General features: G+C 46.0%; 2 long non-coding RNA genes across 2 annotated transcripts in view; one reads left to right on the top strand and one right to left on the bottom strand.

Moving 5' to 3' along the window:
• Positions 1 to 21,822, bottom strand: part of LOC116967603 — an 89,309-nt gene that overhangs the window by 59,061 nt on the left and 8,426 nt on the right. The window lies entirely within an intron of this gene.
• LOC116967604 lies at positions 1,705 to 20,450 on the top strand. The gene is made up of 3 exons (XR_004410267.1): positions 1,705 to 1,904; positions 2,918 to 2,920; positions 20,430 to 20,450. It is a non-coding gene; the product is annotated as an uncharacterized LOC116967604 (long non-coding RNA).

Raw genomic sequence — 21,822 nt, 5'->3', positions numbered from 1 at the left:
TAGATGACTGGTCAAATAGGCTTTTGCCACGTTGGCTGTCATCAGTCAGAGTATTGAGTACAGAGGTTGGGAGGTCATGTTGCAGTTATATTAGGCATTGGCAAGGTCACATTTAGAGTATTATGATCAGTTTTGAGCTCCATGTTATGGAAGAGATGATGTCAAGCTGGAAAGGTGCAGAGATGATTTACAACAATGCTGCCAGGATCCGACAGTTTAAGATATAGGAGAGGTTGAGCAGGCTAGGACTCCATTCCCTGGAGCGCAGGAGGATGAGGGGTGACCTTATACAGGTGTACAACATTATGAGAGGAATAGATCAGGTAAAAACACAGTGCCTCTTGCCCAGAGTAGGGGAATCGCAAACCAGATGACTTTGGTTTAAGTTGAGCGGGTAACATTTAATCATTGGTGAATGGAACGAGGGGGTTGTTGTGACAGGTTCTATTGCAACGTTTAAGAAACATTTAGACAGGTTCGTTTGATAGGATAGGTTTAGAGAGATAAGAGCCAAACGCAGGCAGATGGGACGAGTGTAGATGGGACATGTTGGTGGGTGTGGGTGAGGGGTGTGGACAACGGCCTGTTTCCATGCTGTATGACTCTGACTCGTGGAAACAACCTCTATCCAGACCTTTCATTTGTTGTTAAGTTTCAATGAGAGCCACCCTCATCTAAACACTAGTGAGTATCCTAGTGCCATCAAGCACTCATCATTTATAACCCCAATCATCCTGATGCAGAGAGATCACATTGTGAACTTAGAATTCAATAAACGAGGTGGGAGGAGGTGCACATAAACAATCTATCTGGTGGAGCTTATGGTCCCTAAATCCTGGTAATGAAGGAGGTGTAGTGACAAGTGTTGCATGTCTGATGGTTGCAGGGGAAGGGGCCGGGGGAGGGGGGGGGGGGACAGGGATGGTGGAGAGGGGCGAGGGACAAGGGAACCAGGGCCTCATGGAGAGGGTAGACACAACGTGCTGGAGTATCTCAGCGGGACAGGCAGCATCTCTGGAGAGAAGACCTCTAGAGAGAGAAGACTTCTTCAGTCTGAAGAAGGGTCTCGACCTGAAACATCCCCCTTTCCCTCTCTCCAGGGATGCTGTTACTTCAGCACGTTGAGGCTACCTTCAGTTTAAACTAGCATCTGCAGTTCCTTCCTATTCATGGAGAAGGGAATCCACAATGGAAAGCAGAAAGGGATGGAAGGAGAAATGAAAATGTGGCCAGTGGTGAGTAAAATGACAAAGAATCATTTGCAGGAAGCAGAAGCTCAAGCTACAGTTCATAGAAACATAACAAATAGGTGCAGGAGGAGGCCATTCGGCCCTTTAAGCCAGCACCGCCATTCATTGTGATCATGGCTGATCATCCACAATCAGTATCCCGTACCTGCATTCTCCCCATATCCTGGTTACTCTTGCCCCAAGAGCTCTATCTAATTCTCTTTTAAATTAATCCAGTGAATTGGCCTCCACTACCTTCTGTGGCAGGGAATTCCACAAATTCACAACTCTCTGGGTGAAATAGAAAATCTATGTTTTAAATGGCCTCCCCTTTATTCTTAGCCTGTGGCCCCTGGTTCTGGACTCGCCCAACATTGGGAACATTTTCCTGCATCTAGCTTATCCAGTCCTCTTATAATGTTATGCTCCTATAAGATGCCCTCTCATCCTTCTAAATTCCAGTGAATACAAGCCCAGTCTTTCCAATCTTTCCTCATATGACAGACCTGCCACTCCTGGGATTAACCTCATTAACCTATGCTGCACTGCCTCAATAGCAAGGATGTCTTCCTCAAATTAGAAGACCAAAACTGCACACATCACTCCAGGTGTGGTCTCACTAGGGCCCTGTACAACTGCAGAAGGACCGCCTTATTCCCAGACTCAAATCCTCTGGTTATGAAACTATCGCCACAGTCTGTCTGTCCTCTCTCTGTTTTTATTATTTCAGGTATGCCTTAGGGTTTCATAATATGTTTAATGTGGGGGTCGGGGGGGGATCGGGGGAAACATTTTACAGTCACTTACCTCAACGGAGATGCGATTTTTCTCCATCCCCCCCTGCGGCCTAACACCGTGGAGTGGTGCGGCCTTTCCTGAAGACCGGCCCGGAGCTTCAAGCTGCGGGTGCGGCCTTACCATCTCAGAGCCTGCGATCCTTTGCCGAGGTGAGAGGGAGAGGCCCAGGAGCCGTTACAGAGGGAGGAGCGACGTCCATGCGGTAGGTTCAAAAACCCATCGCGGGGCTTGTTTCAGCAGAGGCCCAGGAGCCGGTGGTGAGGGAGGAGCGACCTCCGTGCGGTGAGTTCAAAAACCCATCGCGTGCTTGTTTCAACAGAGGCCCAGGAGCCGGTGGTGCGGGAGGAGCGACCTCCGTGCGGTGAGTTCAAAAACCTATCGCGGGGCTTGTTTCAACAGAGGCCCAGGAGCCGGTGGTGCGGGAGGAGCGACCTCCGTGCGGTGAGTTCAAAAACCCAGCGCGGGGCTTGTTTCAACAGAGGCCCAGGAGCCGGTGGTGCGGGAGGAACAAAAATCTGCAACGTTCCATTCGCAGATCACACTTCAAATTAAGTGGGCTTGAGGAAGCCGCTGATTGGTCGAACGGACTAGAGGAAGCAGCTGATTGGCTTGTATCCCGGGTAAGGCTTTATATTGTATCCGGGATAAGGGGGAGAATGAGGGCCAGGGCAGTTTACTGTTCTGGATGTCAGATGTGGGAGGTCATGGAGTCTGAGTGCCCTCCAGACGTCCACATCTGAGCCAGGTGCGTCGAGATGGGGCTCCTAAGGGACCGTGTTAGGAACCTGGAGCAGGAGCTCGATGACCTCTGTCTGGTCAGGGAGAGCGAGGAGGTCATAGAAAGGAGTTATAGGGAGGTGGTCACTCCAAGACCACGGGAGACAGACAAGTGGGTCACAGTTAGGAAGGGCAATGGGCAGAGGCAGGGACTAGTGAGTACCCCGGTGCCTGTACACCTTGAAAATAAGTACTCATGTTTGAGTAAGGGTGGGGGAGACAGTCTACCTGGAGGTAGCGACAGCAGCCGGGCCTCCGGCACAAAGACCGGTCCTGTTGCTCAGAAGGGTAAGGAAAAGAAGAGGAGGGCAATAGTAATAGGGGACTCTATAGTTAGGGGGTCGGATAGGCGATTCTTTGGACGCAATCAGGAGACCCGGATGGTAGTTTGCCTCCCAGCTGCCAGAGTCTGGGATGTGTCTGAACGTGTCCAAGAAATCCTGAAATGGGAGGGAGAGGAGCCTGAGGTTGTGGTACATATAGGTACCAACGACATAGGTAGAAAAAGAGAAGAGGTCCTGAAAGAAGAATTTAGGGAGTTAGGTAGAGAGTTAAGGAGAAGGACTGCAAAGGTAACAATCTCAGGATTACTGCCTGTGCCACGCGACAGTGAGAGTAGGAATGGAGCGAGGTGGAGGATAAATGCGTGGCTGAGAGACTGGTGCAGTGGGTATGGATTCAAGTTTCTGGATCATTGGAACCTCTTTTGGGGAAGGTGCGACCTGTACAGAAAGGACGGGTTGCACTTGAACTCGAGGGGGACCAATATCCTGGCGGGGAGATTTGCAAAGGCTACTGGGGAGACTTTAAACTAGAACGGTTGGGGGGAGTGACTCAAATAGGGAAAGCTAGTAGACAGTGTGTGAGGCAGGAGGCAGAGAAGGGACCCAACATGTAGGGTAGAAAGAAGAAAAAGACAATAAACAGAGAATAAGAGGGTTCAAAAGGGAACTGCAGATGCTGGAACATCGAAGGTACACAAAATTGCTGGGGAAACTCAGCGGGTGCAGCAGCATCTATGGAGCGAAGGAAATAGGCGACGTTTCGGGCCGAAACCCTTCTTCAGACTGATGGGGGGTGGGGGAAAGAAAGAAGGAAAAGGGGAGGAGGAGGAGGAGCCCGAGGGCGGGCGGATGGGAGGGTGGGAGGAGACAGCTAGAGGGTTAAGGAAGGGGAGGAGACAGCAAGGGCTAGCCAAATTGGGAGAATTCTATGTTAAGAGGGGGTGGGTTTCTTAAATGTGTATATTTTAATGCTAGGAGCATTGTAAGAAATGTGGATGAGCTTAGAGCCTGGATTGACACCTGGAAGTAAGATGTTGTGGCGATCAGTGAAACATGGTTGCAGGAGGGCTCTGATTGGAAACTAAATATTCCAGGATTTCGTTGCTTCAGGCGTGATAGAATTGGAGGGGCAAGAGGTGGAGGTGTTGTATTGCTTGTCAGGGAAGATATTACAGCAGTGCTTTGGCAGGATAGATTAGAGGGCTCGTCTAGGGAGGCTATTTGGGTGGAACTGAGAAATGGGAAAGGGGTAGCAACACTTATAGGAGTGTATTATAGACCGCCAAATGGGGAGCGAGAATTGGAAGAGCAAATATGTAAGGAGATCGCAGATATTATTAGTAAGCACAAGGTAGTGATTGTGGGAGATTTCAATTTTCCACACATAGACTGGGAAACACATTCTGTAAATGGGCTGGATGGTTTGGAGTTTGTAAAATGTGTGCAGGATAGTTTTTTGCAGCAATACATAGAGGTACCTACTAGAGAAGGGGCGGTGCTGGACCTCCTGTTAGGAAATGAGACGGGTCAGGTGGCAGAGGTATGCGTTGGGGAACAGTTCGGGACCAGTGATCACAATACCATTAGTTTCAATATAATTATGGAGAGGGTCAGAACTGGACCTAGGGTTGAGATTTTTGATTGGAGAAAGGCTAACTTTGAGCAGATGCGAAAGGATTTAAAAGGAGTGAATTGGAACATTTTGTTTTATGGGGAAAGATGTGGAAGAGAAATGGAGGACATTTAAAGATGACATTTTAAGAGTACAGAATCTTTATGTCTGTGTTCGGTTGAAAGGAAATATTAAAAATTGGAAAGAGCCATGGTTTTCAAGGGAAATTGGACACTTGGTTCGGAAAAGGAGAGAGATCTACAATAAGTATAGGCAGCATGGAGTAAATGAGGTGCTTGAGGTGTATAAAGAATGTAAAAAGAATCTCAAGAAAGAAATTAGAAAAGCTAAAAGAAGATATGAGGTTGCTTTGGCAAGTAAGGTGAAAGTAAATCCAAAGGGTTTCTACAGCTATATTAATCCGGAAGTGGCGGCCCTGTGAAACGGCTGCGGCTCGCCCGCAGTCTGTCTGTTTTTACTTTTTTTGTGTTGTTTTTTTTGTCTAGTTCAGTTATATTTTTGGTTCTTAGGTGGTGTTATGTGTGTGGGGGGGCTTAAACAGGGCTTTCTGTCTCTCCCTTCGGGCGAATGCGACTTTTTTGTCGTATCCCCCTTCTCTTTCCCCGCCTGAGCTGAGGCCTAATGGCGGAGCTGGCGGCCTCCAACCTGCGACCGACCTCGAGGCTCCGGAGGTAGGGCCAGCCAGGACTTACCAACTGTGTCTTCGAGCTATGGCGACGTTCGGGCAGCGGCACGACTCGGTGCTCTGGTGGGGGCGGACGGCGCGGGGCTGAGACACTCCTGTGTGGGCGGCACGGCTACCGGCTGGAAGGCGCTCCCGTGTGGGCGGCCTGGGTCCCGGCTGGAAGGCGCTCCCGTGTGGGCGGCCCGGCTCCCGGCTGGTATGCGCTCCTGTGTGGGCGGCCCGGTGCGGGACTGAGACGCTCTCGTGTGGGCGGCCCGGTGCGGGGCGGAGATGGTGCTCCGGTGGCTGAGGCGGCGTTCTGGAGGCGGCGACCTGAATCCGGGGCTCGGCCGCGGGCCAGTGGATGACATCGTTAGGAGCTCGCAGGTCACAGGCTGGTGCCTGTTTTCCGGAGCTCCCATGGCAACAACTGCGTCCGCTGGACTGGAGGGCGGCAGCTTCGACCACTCCCGGGCCGCGGAGCTTGAACCGCGGGACTGACTTACCATCGCCCGGTGGGGTATCGCCTCAGCGCAGATGGAGAAGAGGAGGGAAGAGACAGCAACCCTAAGACTTTTGCCTCCATCACAGTGAGGAGGTGCTTGGTGAACTCACTGTGGTGGATGTTAATTTGTGTTTATTGTGTGTTGTTATTATTACATGTATGGCTGCAGGCAACAACATTTTGTTCAGACCGAAAGGTCTGAATGACAAATAAAGGATTCAATTCAATTCAATTCAATTCAATAGCAAAATGATAACGAGGGATAAAATTGATCCATTAGAGAGTCAGAGTGGACAGCTATCTGCAGAGCCAAAAGAGATGGGGGAGAAAATGAACAATTTATTTTCTTCGGTGTTCACCAAGGAGAAGGATATTGAATGATGTGAGGTAAGGGAAACAAGTAGAGTAGCTATGGAAACTGTGAGATTCAAAGAAGAGGAGGTACTATCACTTTTGAAAAATATAAAAGAGGATAAGTCTGCAGGTCCGGACAGGATATTCCCTAGGACATTGAGGGAAGTTAGTGTAGAAATAGCAGGGGCTCTGACAGAAATATTTCAAATGTCATTAGAAACGGGAATAGTGCCGGAGGATTGGCGTACTGCGCATGTTGTTCCATTGTTTAAAAAGGGTTTTAAGAGTAAACCTAGCAATTATAGACCTGTTAGTTTGACGTCAGTGGAGGGCAAATTAATGGAAAGGATATTTAGAGATAATATATATAAGCATCTGGATAAACAGGGTCTGATTAGGAACAGTCAACATGGATTTGTGCCTGGAAAGTCATGTTTGACTAATCTTCTTGAATTTTTTGAAGAGGTTACTCGGGAAATTGATGAGGGCAAAGCAGTGGATGTTGGATATATGGACTTCAGTAAGGCCTTTGACAAGGTTTCTCATGGAAGGTTGGTTAAGAAGGTTCAATTGTTGGGTATTAATGGTGGAGTAGCAAGATGGATTCAACAGTGGCTGAATGGGAGATGCCAGAGAGTAATGGTGGATGGCTGATTGTCAGGTTGGAGGCCAGTGACTAGTGGTGTGCCACTGGGATCTGTGTTGGGTCCACTGTTGTTTGTCATGTACATCAATGATCTGGATGATGGTGTGGTAAATTGAATTAGTAAGTATGCAGATGATACTAAGATAGGTAGTGTTGTGGATAATGAATTAGATTTTCAAAGTCTACAGAGAGATTTATGCCAGTTGGATGTGTGGGCTGAAAGATGGCAGATGGAATTTAATGCTGATAAGTGTGAGGTGCTACATCTTGGCAGGACAAATCAAAATAGGACGTACATGGTAAATGGTAGGGAATTGAGGAATGCAGGTGAACAGAGGGATCTGGGAATAACTGTGCACAGTTCCCTGAAGGTGGAATCTCATGTAGATAGGGTGGTAAAGAAAGCTTTTGGTGTGCTGGTCTTTATAAATCAGAGCATTGAGTATAGAAGTTGGGATGTAATGTTAAAATTGTACAAGGCATTGGTGAGGCCAATTCTGGAGTATGGTGTACAATTTTGGTCGCCTAATTATAGGAAGGATGTCAACAAAATAGAGAGAGTACAGTGGAGATTTACTAGAATGTTGCCTGGGTTTCAGCAACTAAGTTACAGAGAAAGGATGAACAAGTTAGGTCTTTATTCTTTGGAGTGCAGAAGGTTAAGGGGGGACTTGATAGAGGTCTTTAAAATGATGAAAGGGATAGACAGAGTTGACGTGGACAATCTTTTCCCACTGAGAGTAGGGAAGATTCAAACAAGAGGACATGACTTGAGAATTAAGGGACAGAAGTTTAGGGGTAACATGAGGGGGAACTTCTTTTACTCAGAGAGTGGTAGCTGTGTGGAATGAGCTTCCAGTGAAGGTGGTGGAGGCAGGTTCGACTTTATCATTTAAAAATAAATTGGATAGTTATATGGACGGGAAAGGAATGGAGGGTTATGGTCTGAGTGCAGGTAGATGGGACTAGGGGAGAATACGTGTTCGGCACGAACTAGAAGGGCCGAGATGGCCTGTTTCATTGCTGTAATTGTTATATGGTTATATGGTTATGGTTTGCCAGCGAATTTGCTCTGACCGTGGGGCCTGTGGACTTTAACACTGTGATGCCCACGGTCTCCGGTACGAACAGGCCGACTCAGGAGCTCCATGCTGTTCTGATCCATTTTGTTCTGATCCGACCGACGTCGGAGTTTCAATCATCCCAACGAGAGATCTTGGACATCGGACCGTTGGCCCCGAACATGGGTGAACTAAGGCAGAAGAGGACTGAACTTTATTGCCTTCCATCACAGGGAGGAATGTTGATTCCACCGTGGTAGATGTTTTTGTTACATTTTATTTCATGTGGCTGTGTATTGTTGCTTTTCACCCATCGACGATGACTTCCACCCTCATCTCTCCCATAGCCATAACAACACCAGCTCCACTGTTTCCTCCCATTATGATTTTCCATATGAATTGAAGAAACAGGAAAAAGGTGGCATGAAACTTGCATCTCTGTCTATGATGCTCAGCCCACGCCCCATATCAGTACCATTGCCACGTCACGGCCGCAGGGAGATAACAACCAAGCGGAGGGCGCCACAGCCCCCCTCCTGTATTGATAGCAGTCCTGAATATTACTGATACAAGAAAGGGTTCAGCCGTAGACACATTACGAAGGAAGTTCCGCATAATCAGCTGAACCCAAGGTCGCCTACGTCAAACTATGGCACCTTCTGCATTCCTGTTGTGACTACTCAGAGAGTAAACAAAGGGAAACTTAGACACACTGCTAACCTAACAAACCTAATACCTATTACCTCCAAACCTAAACCAACCATAAAGCCTATCAATAATACCATCAAGATGGGTCTGCTTAATGTTAGGTCTCTTAATAACAAATCATTTTTAGTCAACGATTTTATTACCACCTCTAAACTGGATTTTATGTTTTTAACTGAAACATGGCTAGAACAAAATAACAGTGCAACCATTCTGATCGAGACAGCTCCTCCAAACTATAACTTTTTTGATGTATGTAGATCTGGAAAAAGAGGTGGAGGGGTTGCTGCTATATTTAAAAATGTATTTCAGGGGAAACAGAAGTCACTTGGTGATTTTCCATCATTCGAATACCTTTGTGTTGTATTGAAATGTTCCCCCAGAGTTCTCCTATTAATTATTTACAGGCCTCCTAAATATTATGCTATTTTTTTCGATGACTTTACAGAATTATTGTCTAGCATCTCCACTGACTTTGACTGTCTAGTTATAACTGGTGATTTTAATTTTCATACTGATGATTTGAATGACAAGGGTGCAAAAGAATTTTAAACTATTTTAGACACATTTGACCTGTCTCAACATGTGAAAGAGGCTACTCATTGTAATGGGCACACCCTTGACTTGATTATCACAAAGGGTCTCATTGTTTCTGATATTTTCGTGACTGATCCTTCATTGTCTGACCACTTCTGTGTTTTCTTTAATATATCTTTTATTTCCGACATACAGACAAAATCAAATACTGTCAAAAAACGGTATATAAATGAACATTCTAATGTACTCTTTAAAAATGCCATCTCCCTCTTACCACCTCTAAACCCATGTTCTGCTGATGATCTTGTAGATAACTTTAACTCCAAAATTGTGAAAGTTATAGATGTCATTGCACCTGTTACGGTTAAAACGATTTCTGGTAAGCAAAAGGCACCCTGGAGAAAAGCTGCTTTTGTAACAGCCCAGAAAAGAGAATGCCGGAAAGCTGAGCGCATCTGGCGGAAAACAAAACTTCATATTCACCATGACATCTATAAAGAGAGCCTCCGTGCCTACAATTTAGACTTAAAAAGTGCTAGAGAAACATTTTTCTCCAATATCATTAACAACAACACTAATAAGGCAAAAACCCTATTTGCAACTGTTGACAGACTGACCAACCCCCCAACACAATTACCACCTGAACTCCATTCCACGCAGAAATGCAATGAGTTTGCATTATTCTATACAGATAAAATTGAAGGCATCAGACGTGCCATCAATATCACCGCTTCAAACAAAAATGTTGGATCACCACCCTGTTTAGGCAAAGGTAACGTGGCAATGATGACATGCTTTAATGTCATAGACTCTAAAACTCTTGTGGAAACGGTGACACAACTAAGGCCATCCACCTGCTGCCTTGATGCTTTACCTACCAACTTCTTTAAGAATGTTTTTGACTGCCTAGCAATAGACATACTGCAAATAGTTAACAGCTCTCTTCAATCAGGCAATTTCCCAAAAGCCTTGAAAACTGCAGTTATTAAACCTCTTTTAAAAAAGCGGAGCCTAGATGCCTCTATTATTAACAACTATAGACCAATTTCAAACCTATCTTTCATAAGCAAAATCATTGAGAAAGTTGTCCTCCAGCAACTTAATCAATTCCTGGCTTCAACTGGCTGCTACGACAACTTCCAGTCAGGATTTCGACCTCTTCATAGCACCGAGACCGCTCTTATTAAAGTTGTAAACGACATCCGTCTTAACACAGACTCTGGCAAAGTTTCAATATTAATGCTATTAGATCTCAGTGCTGCATTCGACACTGTTGATCACTCAATACTTTTGGACAGGTTGGAAAAATGGGTGGGGCTCTCAGGCACAGTCTTAAGTTGGTTCAGGTCATATTTACAAGATAGGAACTATTTTGTTTCCATTGGAGACTTTGTATCAGAACCAACAAACGTGACGTGTGGAGTACCGCAAGGTTCGATCTTAGGGCCCTCTTTATTCAACATCTACATGCTCCCACTAGGGCAAATCATGCGATATAATAATATTGACCACCACTGCTATGCCGATGACACTCAAATCTATGTAGCGCTATCACCAAATGATTATCGCCCCATAGATCTGTTGTGCCAGTGCATTGAGCAAGTCAAAGACTGGATGTGCCAAAATTTTCTCCAACTAAATAAGGACAAAACGGAGATAATTGTTTTTGGTGCTAAAAAAGAAAGGCTTAAAGTAACCCAACACCTTCACTCTCTGTCCCTGAAAACTTCAAACAAAGCCAGAAATCTTGGGGTCATTATGGATTCAGATTTAAATTTCGACAGTCACATCAAATCAGTAACAAAATCGGCCTACTATCACCTCAAATACATAGCAAGATTAAGAGGACTCATGTCAGCTCAAGATTTAGAAAAACTTGTACATGCCTTTATTAATAGTAGGCTAGATTATTGCAACGGTCTCCTTGCAGGTCTTCCAAAAAAAACTGTCAGGCAGCTACAGCTTGTTCAGAACGCTGTTGCTAGAGTTCTAACAAAGACCAAAAAATTTGAGCATATTACACCAATTCTTAAACCCTTACATTGGCTCCCTGTATGTCAGAGAATTGATTTTAAAATCCTGCTGCTCACCTATAAATCACTACATGGTTTAGGGCCAAAGTATATCACTGACATGCTTCCACTATATAAGCCTTCTAGACCGCTAAGATCTTCTGAAACCAATCTGCTAGTGATTCCCAGAGTAAATACAAAACATGGGAAAGCAGGATTTAGTTACTATGCAACAAATAGCTGGAATAAACTTCCTGAAGATTTAAGACTTGCCTCAACTTTGACCACTTTTAAAACAAGACTGAAAACTTTTATGTTTACTTTAGCTTTCAGCTAAATCTTAACTACATTGCACTTTTAACTTTTGCACTTTTTATAATGCATTTTTAATTTTGTTTTTCTTTTCTTTTAGTTCTTCTATTTTATTTCATTTTATTATTTCATTTATTGTATGACATGTTTTTATGTGAAGCACTTTGAGTCTGCCTCGTGTATGAAATGTGCTATATAAATAAAGTTGCCTTGCCTTGCCTTGCCTTATTATGACTGTCTGGTTACTCAAATATCACTGTACCTTAATTGGTGCATGTGACAATAAACACAAACTTGAACTTGAAGGCCAACATGCCATTAGCGTTCTTCACCGCCTGCTGTACCTGCATGTAACTTTCATTACCTGCATGTTTACTTGTGTCTCAACATTTGGGTTGTAACTACCTTACCTAAAGATATGGCAGACCAGTTAAATAAGTACTGTGGTTCTGTCTTCACTAAGAAAGACACAAACAATCTCCCCGAATTACTAAGGGACTCAGGATCTAGTGGGAGGGAGGAACTGAAGGGAATCCACAATAGTCAGGAAATGCTGTTGGGTAAACTGTTGGGACTGAACGCAGATACATCCCCAGAGCATGATGGCCTGTATCCCTAAGTACTCAAGAAGGTGGCCCTGGAATTTGTGGATGCATTGGTGATCATTTTCCAATGTTCTATTGACTCTGGATCAGTTCCTGTGGACTGGCGGGTAGCTAATGTAACCCCACTTTTTAAGGAAGGAGGGAGAGAGAAAACAGGGGAATTATAAACCAATTAGCTGTAGTGGGGAAGTTGCTTGAGTCAATTATTAAAGATGTAATAACAGTGCATTTGGAAAGCAGTGACAGGATCGGTCAAAGTCAGCATGAATTTATGATGGGGAAATCATGTGGGATTGTCTGTCACTGAAGGCAGTGGAGGCCAATTCACTGGATGTTTTCAGAGAGAGCTAGATTTAGTTCTTAGGGCTAACAGAATCAAGGGATATGGGGAGAAAGCAGTAACGGGGCAGTATTTGTGGATGATCATATTGAATGGCGGTGCTGGATCGAAGGGCCGAATTGCTAACGTGGGATTGGGATTAAACCAATATAAGGATGGATGATTTCGAACAACAATACCCAGTTCTAATACAGATAGAGAAAGCGAATTATCATGAGCTATCGACTTACTAGAATGCCGTATCATGCCCGGGCTGAACACGACATCCTGCTCCTCAAGATATAGACACAATGTGCTGCAGTAACTCAGCGGGACAGGCAGCATCTCTGGAGAGAAGGAATGGCCGATGTTTCAGGTCAAGACCTTTCTTTGGATAGTAATCATCAGAAGAAGGGTCCCGACCCAAAACGTCACCCATTCCTTCTCTCCAGAGGCGCTGCCTGGCCCCGCTGAGTTACTCCAGCATTTACTCCTTCCTGCACAGAGGGGACAGTGTGCACAAAATCAACAAAGGCACTTCCCTTGGTCTCGTCTGCAACCAACTGAAATCAACCTCCACTCGCAGAGCCTGTGGACTTACCATCCCAGAGCTGGCTGACATTGGAGGCTGTGATGGCGCTGTGGCTGTGACCCGGCTTCGGAGCTTCGGCCGCAGGCCCTGTGGACCGTAACATCGGGAGCTCGCAGGTCCCTGGTTGGTGACCGATTTTCAGGATCTCCCGCAACAGCAGCTTTGTCCGTCCAGAATTGTAAGGCTTGAATCAACCCGTTCACGGGGCCTTTCATCGCTCGGCGCGGCTTAAAATCGGCCGCGGGATCTACCATCGCCCGGCGGGGTCTTCAACATCTGAGCCTTGATCACCTCGATGCAGCAGATTGACTGTCTGACCGTGGGAGAAGAAGCAAGGAAGAGATAAGACTTTTTACCTTCCATCACAGCGAGGAGGTGCCTGGAGGAGATTCACTGTGATGGATGTTTGCGTTAAACTGGGTTAATGGTGTGTTTTGTTGTTTTCTTAGTTATGACTGCATGGCCAGGGAATTTAATTCAAACTTGTTTTCGAATGACAAATAAAGAAATTCAATTCAATCAACAAGCACACTTGAAATGAAGCATTTTTTTATCCCATTTTTCTTAGAAAGCACACATTTTATACCAATTGCCAGTTGTCTTTTTTTCACACACTTGAAAGAAAGTGCGGTTTACCTCAACAGCACACACTTGATGTACCTTTGGCACTTAGTTCACACTCGTGCTTGCCTACAGTCAACTGCTTGTCCTCCAGAAGGCATTGCATGGCAACACTAAGGGTCAAGTGTCAATCGTGAAATCACTCTATAGTCCCCACATACCCGCGTTCGGCCTCCACTCCCTGCAGTCTAGAAGTGGGGAGGGACCTCATTAAAACTCACCAAATAGTGAAAGGACTGAAGGGAGTGGATGTGGAGAGGATGTTTCCACTAGTGGGAGAGTCTAGGATCAGAGGACACAGCCTCACAATTAAAGGACATTCCTCCAGGAAACAGACGAGGCATTTTTTTAGTCGGAAGGTGGTGAATCTGTGGAATTCATTGCCACAGACGGCAGTGGAGGCCAAGTCAGTGGATATTTTTAATGCAGAGATAGATAGATTCTTGATTAGTATGGATGTCAGGTTATGGAGATAAGGCATGATAATGGGGTTAGGAGGGAAAGATAGATCAGCCATAATTAAATTGTGAAGTAAAATTAATGGGCCGAAAGGCCTAATTCTTCTCCCATCACTGTTGACCTTATGATATCTCTCGAAACCTGTGCAATCCATGTATCAGTCTAACTGTTTCTTAAACATTGGGTTAGTCACAGCCTCAAGTACCTCCTCTAGCAGCTTGTTCCATACACGCACCATCCTTTGTGTGGAATAAGTTGCCCCTCGGATTCCAGTTAAATTTTTTCCACATCACCATAAACCTATGTCCTCTGGTCCTCGATTCACCAGAGATTCTGTGCGTTTACCCAATCTAATCCTCTCATGATTTTATACAACTATAAGCTCACCCCTCATCCTCTTGCACTCCAAGGAATGGAGTCCCAGCTTCCTCAACATCTCCCTATAGCCCAAACCCTCAAGTCCTGCCAAATTCCTCGTAAATCTTCTCTGTTCCCATGAGAGATGATGGCTTGTGGCTGCGTCTGAACCTGCTCTCTGAGCCGACATAGAATGGCACAGATGAGGAGACATTGGACATTTTAGCTGTGAAGTGATGAGGATTGAGACAATTAATGCACCCAATATCTTCACCAACTGGACTGCTCTTTGTCACAGTCCAAGCATCTGAGGAAATTGATCTGGGGGTGGGGCTACTCGTACCCCAACTGACCCTTCTCGAATTCCATGCCAATGAGTAAACTAAAGGCAAATCCCACCAGCCCATCACCCTAGGCCTCGTCCACCACCCTCATAACTGATCTATTTTCCCTCCTATCTTCTCCCCATAACCCATGACATCTTCACTAATCAAGAATCTGTCAATCAGTTCTACCCGCAAATGCTTTCAGATTCGATACTCAACCTATTGAGTGTGACTGATTTTTAAACATCACATTCTAGTGGAACAGACACTTCAAATGACATTACAGGAAGATCTGATAACGTTTGTGTTTTTTGAAGGATCAGTGCTGGTGTAATATGTAGATAACATTTTAGCCTCTCCCAGCCTACAAGCATCCTAGGCTTGTGTCGGAAAGAAGGTCTGAAGAAGGGTCTCGACCCGAAACATCATCCATTCTTTCTCTCCAGAGATGCTGCCTGTCCCACTGAGTTACTCCAGCAGTTTGTGTCTATCTAAGCATCTGAGTGACAGTTTTACCTTTTTACTGACTTTAATGGCTAAGGAAGATGGATTCACACCTCCCATTGCAAACGTGCACCAGCCACAGACCAGTTCCTGGACTCTAATGCAGGTAACTATTGTAGACACAGGCCTTTGTGTGAAAAAGACACCCTCAGGTTTCTATTAAATCTTTCCCCCCTCTCCTTGAACCTATGTCCTCTGTTTCTTGATTCCCTTGCTCAGGGCAAAAGACTCTGGGCATTCACCTGATCTATTCATCTTTTGATTTTATACACCACTATAAGATGACCTCTCATCCTCCTGCGCTTCAAAGGAATCAAGTCCTAGCCTGCTCAACCTCTCTCTATAGCTTAGGCCCTCGGGCCCGGGCAACATTCCAGTAAATCTTCTGTGTACGCGTTCCAGCTTGCAACATGTTTCATATGATGTGGGAACCTAAACTGAATACATTATTGTAAGTATGTGTCTTCACCAACATCTTATATAACTGCAACATGACCTCCCAACTTCTAAACTCAATACGCTGGCCTTCATCGGTCAATGTGCTGAAAGGCTTTTTGACCACCCTATCTAAATGTAATGCCATGTAAAGTCTGGAGGGGCAGTGAGGGAGCATTGCACTGTGGAAGGACCAGGGGGGCGAGGGGTGGGGGTTGGGGGGGTGGGGGGGAGTGTCGGGGTGAAGATTGGTGGGTGTTGGTGTGAGGGTGGGGATTAGAGTGGGGGCGAGGTCAGGGTGAGTGTGGGGGTGAGGTTGGAGTGAGGGCGGGTGAGTGTCTGGGTGAGGGCGGGTGAGTGTCAGGGTGAGTGTGGGGATGAGGTTGGGGTGAGGGTGGGGGTGAGGTCGGATTGAGGATGGGGGTGAGGTCGGGGTGAGGGTATGTGGATGTCGGGGTGACGTTGGGGGTGAGGTCGGGGTGCGTAGAATTAAAGGAATGTTTTTAGCCTTTAATTCTAAGGCTATAACCTCTAATCCTAGAATCTCCCACCAGTGTAAACATCCTCTCCATATCAAATCAAATCAAATCAAATCAAATCAACCTTTATTGTCATCTTGCAAAGCAACAGTTGTACAGTGCAAAATGAGAAGACGTTCCCCAGGGAATACCGGAGCATCGCACATGAAACTTAAAACATTTCACACAAAATAACAATAAAAACAATCCACTCTATCCAAGCCTTTCACGTTTCATTGAGGTCCCCCCTCATTCTTCTAAACTCCAGCGAATGCTGTTGTGTCTACAGGTACAGATAGTGTTAGTGTGAGGTGATCGCTAGTTTGTGCGGCAGACGGGAAGCAAAGAGTAGGAGTAAACGGGTCCTTTTCACAATGGCAGGCAGTGACTAGTGGGGTACCGCAAGGCTCAGTGCTGGATCCCCAGATATTTACAATATATATTAATGATTTGGACGAGGGAATTGAATGCAACATCTCCAAGTTTGCAGATGACACGAAGCTGGGGGGCCGTGTTAGCTGTGAGGAGGATGCTGGGAGGCTGCAAGGTGACTTGGATAGGTTGGGTGAGTGGGCAAATGCATGGCAGATGCAGTAAAATGTGGATAAATGTGAGGTTATCCACTTTGGAATTAAACAGGAAAGTAGACTATTATCTGAATGGTGGCCGATTAGGAAAAGGGGAGATGCAACGAGACCTGGGTGTCATGGTACGCCAGTCATTGAAAGTAGGCATGCAGGTGCAGCAGGCAGTGAAGAAAGCGAATAGTATGTTAACATTCATAGCAAAATGATTTGAGTATAGGAGCAGGGAGGTTCTACTGCAGTTATACAGGGTCTTGGTGAGACCACACCTGGAGTATTGCGTACAGTTTTAGTCTCCTAATCTGAGGAAGGACATTCTTGCCATAGAGGGAGTACAGAGAAGGTTCACCAGACTGATTCCTGGGATGTCAGGACTTTCATATGAAGAAAGACTGGATAGACTCGGCTTGTACTCGCTAGAATTTAGAAGATTGAGGGGGGATCTTATAGAAACTTTCAAAATTCTTAAGGGGTTGGACAGGCTAGATGCAGGAAGATTGTTCCCGATGTTGGGTAAGTCCAGAACAAGGGGTCACAGTTTAAGGATAAGGGTGAAATCTTTTAGGACCGAGATAAGAAAAACAATTTTCACACAGAGAGTGGTGAATCTCTGGAATTCTCTGCCACAAAAGGCAGTTGAGGCCAGTTCATTGGCTATATTTAAGAGGGAGTTAGATGTGGCCCTTGTGGCTAAAGGGATCAGGGCGTATGGAGATAAGGCAGGTACAGGATACTGAGTTGGATGATCAGCCATGATCATATTGAATGGCGGTGCAGGCTCGAAAGGCCGAATGGCCTACTCCTGCACCTATTTTCTATGTTTCTATGTTACGAGTGAAAAGTGTAGCATCTCTTATTTCCACATACCTCAACTTCATCCGATCGCGCCTGGTCCAATCCCTCCCTACCTATGTTCAAGACACCTGACACTCTCCGTCGTCTCCGGGCATTCCATTCTCTTGGCCCTCACCCCCTCATCTTCATCATGGACGTCCATTCACTCTACACCTCCATCACCCACCAGGATGTACAAATTGTACAAGGCATTGGTGAGGCCAATTCTGGAGTATGGTGTACAATTTTGGTCGCCTAATTATAGGAAGGATGTCAACAAAATAGAGAGAGTACAGAGGAGATTTACTAGAATGTTGCCTGGGTTTCAGCAACTAAGTTACAGAGAAAGGTTGAACAAGTTAGGGCTTTATTCTTTGGAGCGCAGAAGGTTAAGGGGGGACTTGATAGAGGTTTTTTAAATGATAGACAGAGGGATAGACAGAGTTGACGTGGAAAAGCTTTTCCCACTGAGAGTAGGGAAGTTTCAAACAAGGGGACATGACTTGAGAATTAAGGGACTGAAGTTTAGGGGTAACATGAGGGGGAACTTCTTTACTCAGAGAGTGGTAGCTGTGTGGAATGAGCTTCCAGTGAAGGTGGTGGAGGCAGGTTCGTTTTTATCATTTAAAAATAAATTGGATAGTTATATGGATGGGAAAGGAATGGAGGGTTATGGTCTGAGCGCATGTATATGGGACTAGGGGAGATTATGTGTTCGGCACGGACTAGAAGGGTCGAGATGGCCTGTTTCCGTCTACGCCGTATCTGCTCCCAGGAAGAGGTGTTCCATACCAGGGCATCGGAAATGTCCTCATTCTTCAGGGAACGGGTGTTCCCTTCCCCTACTATAGACGAGGCTCGCACCAGGGTCTCTTCAATACCCCGTAACACTGCTCCCTCTCCCCATCCCCCCACTCGTAACAAGGGCAGAGTCCCCCTAGTCCTCACCTTTCACCCCACTAGCTGTCACATGCAACAAATAGTCCTCCGTCAGTTTCGCCACCTCCAACGTGACCCCACCACTCGCCACATCTTCCCATCTCCCCCCCTGTTGGCTTTCCATAGAGACTGCTCCCTCCGTAACTCCCTGGTCAATTCTTCCCTTCCCATCCGAATCACCCCCTCCCCGGGCACTTTCCCTTGCAACCACAAGAAAGGCTACACTTGTCACTTTACCTCCCCCCTTGACTCCATTCAAGGACTGTCGTTCCAGATGCGACAGAGGTTCACCTGCACCTCCTCTAACCTCATCTATTGCATCCGCTGCTCCAGATGTCAGCTGCTTTACATCGGTGAGACCAAGTGTAGGCTTGGCGATCGCTTCGCCCAACACCTCCGCTCGGTCCGCCTTATTTTTTTTAAATTTCAAAATAGACTTTATTCAAGTAATAAATAAATACAATACCTGAACCGTGCGAAAAATTCATCCGCCATTTTTGGAGGCTATGCAAATTGTTCAATACAGTTTATTCATTTTTCAAATTCCACAAGTCTGTCCCCCACCTGTGCCACTCATGTGGCCCCCTGGCGTGGGATACCTTCCCTTGTTTTGAGGGGCGTCTCCACCAAACCCTGCCCCCCATGTCAAGCAGCGGAAGGACCCTAGACTATGGTCCTCCCCACAGAGCCTTGGCGTTGGCTGCACCAAGCTTCAGTGAGTCCCTCAGCACGTACTCCTGCAGTCTGCAGCAGGCCAGTCGGCAACATTCCCTAACGGACATCTCGCTCTGCTGGGTGGTGAACAACGCTCGGGCAGACCAAAGATGCTCCCGGTGGCTCAGACCTTCAACTCTCCCTCCCATTCCGAATCCGACCTTTCTGTCCTGGGCCTCCTCCATGGCCCGAGTGAGCACCACCGTAAATTGGAGGAGCAGCACCTCATATTTCGCTTGGGCAGTTTGCACCCCAGCGGTATGAACATTGACTTCTCCAATTTCAGGTTGTCCCTACTTTCTCCTCCCCTTCTCAGCTCTCCCTCAGCCCACTGGCTCCACCTCTTCCTTTCTTCTTCCCACCTCCCCCACCCTCACATCAATCTGAAGAAGGGTTTCGACCAGAAACGTTGCCTATTTCCTTCGCTCCATAGATGCTGCCTCACCCACTGAGTTTCTCCAGCATTTGTGTCTACCTTCGATTTTTATACCTTTTGGTTTCACCATGTAGAAATTACAGCTATGTTTATTACTGTCCCCCCCCCTCTCCATTTCAGGGCACCATAATATTTGGGACACAGCAATGTCATGTCAATGAAAGTACTCAATAATAGACAAAAGACAATAGGTGCAGGAGTAGACCATTCGGCCCTTTGAGCCAGCACAGCCATTCAATGTGATCATGGCTGATCATCCCCAATCAGTACCCCATTCCTGCCCTCCCCATATCCGTTGACTCCGCTATCATTAAGAGCCCTATCTAGCTCTCTCTTGAAAGCATCCAGAGAACCTGCCTCCACCGCCCTCTGAGGCAGAGAATTCCACAGATTCACAACTCTCTGTGTGAAAAATGTTCTCCTCATCTCAGTCCGAAATTGCCAGATTCACAACTCTCTGGATGGAAATGTTTCTCCTCATCTGTCCTAAATGGTTTCCTGCCTCTAGCGTGTCCAAACCCTTAAAAATCTTATATGTTTCAATAAGAAACCCTCTCATCCTTCTAAACTCCAGAGTATACAAGCCCAGCTCCTCCATTCTCTCAGCATATGACAGTCCCGCCATGCCGGGAATTAACCTTGTGAAACTTCGCTGCACTCCCTCAATAGCAAGAATGTCCTTCCTCAAATTTGGAGAACAAAACTGTACACAATACTCCGGGTGTGGTCTCACCAGGGCCCTGTACAACTGCAGAAGGACCTCTTTGCTCCTATACTCGACTCCTCTTGTTATAAAGGCAAACATGCCATTCGCTTTCTTCACTGCCTGCTGTACCTGCATGCTTACATTCATTGATGAACAAGGACCCCCAGATCCTGTTGTACTTCCCCTTTTCCCAACTTGACGCCATTTAGAAAGTTATCATATTTAGAATTTTGTTGCATATCCTTTGCATGCATTGACTGCTTGAAGCCTGCGATTCATGGACATCACCAGTTGCTGGGTGTCTTCTCTGGTGATGCTCTGCCAGGCCTGCATTGCAGCCATCTTTAAGCTTATGCTTGTTTTGGGGGCAAGTCCCTGTTGTGAGATAAATGAAACTTTCACTACTCGTAATTAACTTAACTTTATTTAAGCTTTAAGCAACTTATTTCTCTAATACATAAACTCAGAAACGTCTGGCAAACATGGCTGATTCCGCAGGCTTTTCCCGCCCGAAATACTTTGCACATGCGCACACTCCGGAAATGTCCTGCACATGTGCACTCTCTAGAAATGTCCTGCACATGCGAACACTCTAGAAGAGCTCCACACATGCGCACATGCGCCCACTTCATTCTCCCCTCCTATTTATAAGTTGAGACGGTCAGGAGGTTTAATACATCTTGATGACCGTCGCAGCACTGGAGCCTCAGGAGCCCCAGTGTTTCAATAGCTGGGGGTAGATATATTGCTTGGTCATCAACTTCACTCATATTGTTATTTAGATTTTCAATTTTAGAATTTCTTGTAGAAGTTTCCATAGAGGATGCTGGAAGTGTTGGAGGAAGCTGCCGATTAGTGTTATCAAGAATTGAAGGAGCTGACGGAGGAAGTTCTCGATTAGTGTTATCAGGAAGTGACGGAGCTGATGGAGAAGATGGACATGGTGCAAGGTCACGAAGTGAGACAGTTGACTGACGTCCATCCTGATACTTGATAGTTGCATAAGAAGGGTTGACATCAGTCAGTTCAACTTCATCAACAAAAGGTTCATTCTTATTTAATCGGACATAACGACGAAGCAACACAGGCCCAGGGCTCGTCAACCATGATGGCAGAGAAGTACCACTAGAAGAACGGCGTTTGAAGTTAAAGAACCGCTCGTGTGGAGTAGTATTGGTAGCAGTTGACAGTAGAGATCTGATGGAGTGTAATGCATCTGGTAGAACACATTCCCACTGCTGATCTGGTATATCATTTGACTTTAAAGCCAGGTTCACTGCTTTCCAAATGATTCCGTTATACCTCTCAACCTGACCATTTCCAATAGGATGATATGGTGTTGGTTTACTTGTTGCA

Source organism: Amblyraja radiata, chromosome 40 (assembly GCF_010909765.2).
Source record: "Amblyraja radiata isolate CabotCenter1 chromosome 40, sAmbRad1.1.pri, whole genome shotgun sequence".
NCBI lineage: Eukaryota > Metazoa > Chordata > Chondrichthyes > Rajiformes > Rajidae > Amblyraja > Amblyraja radiata.
Note: the sequence above shows the minus strand (reverse complement) of the source record. Positions and strands in the feature narration are given on the sequence as shown.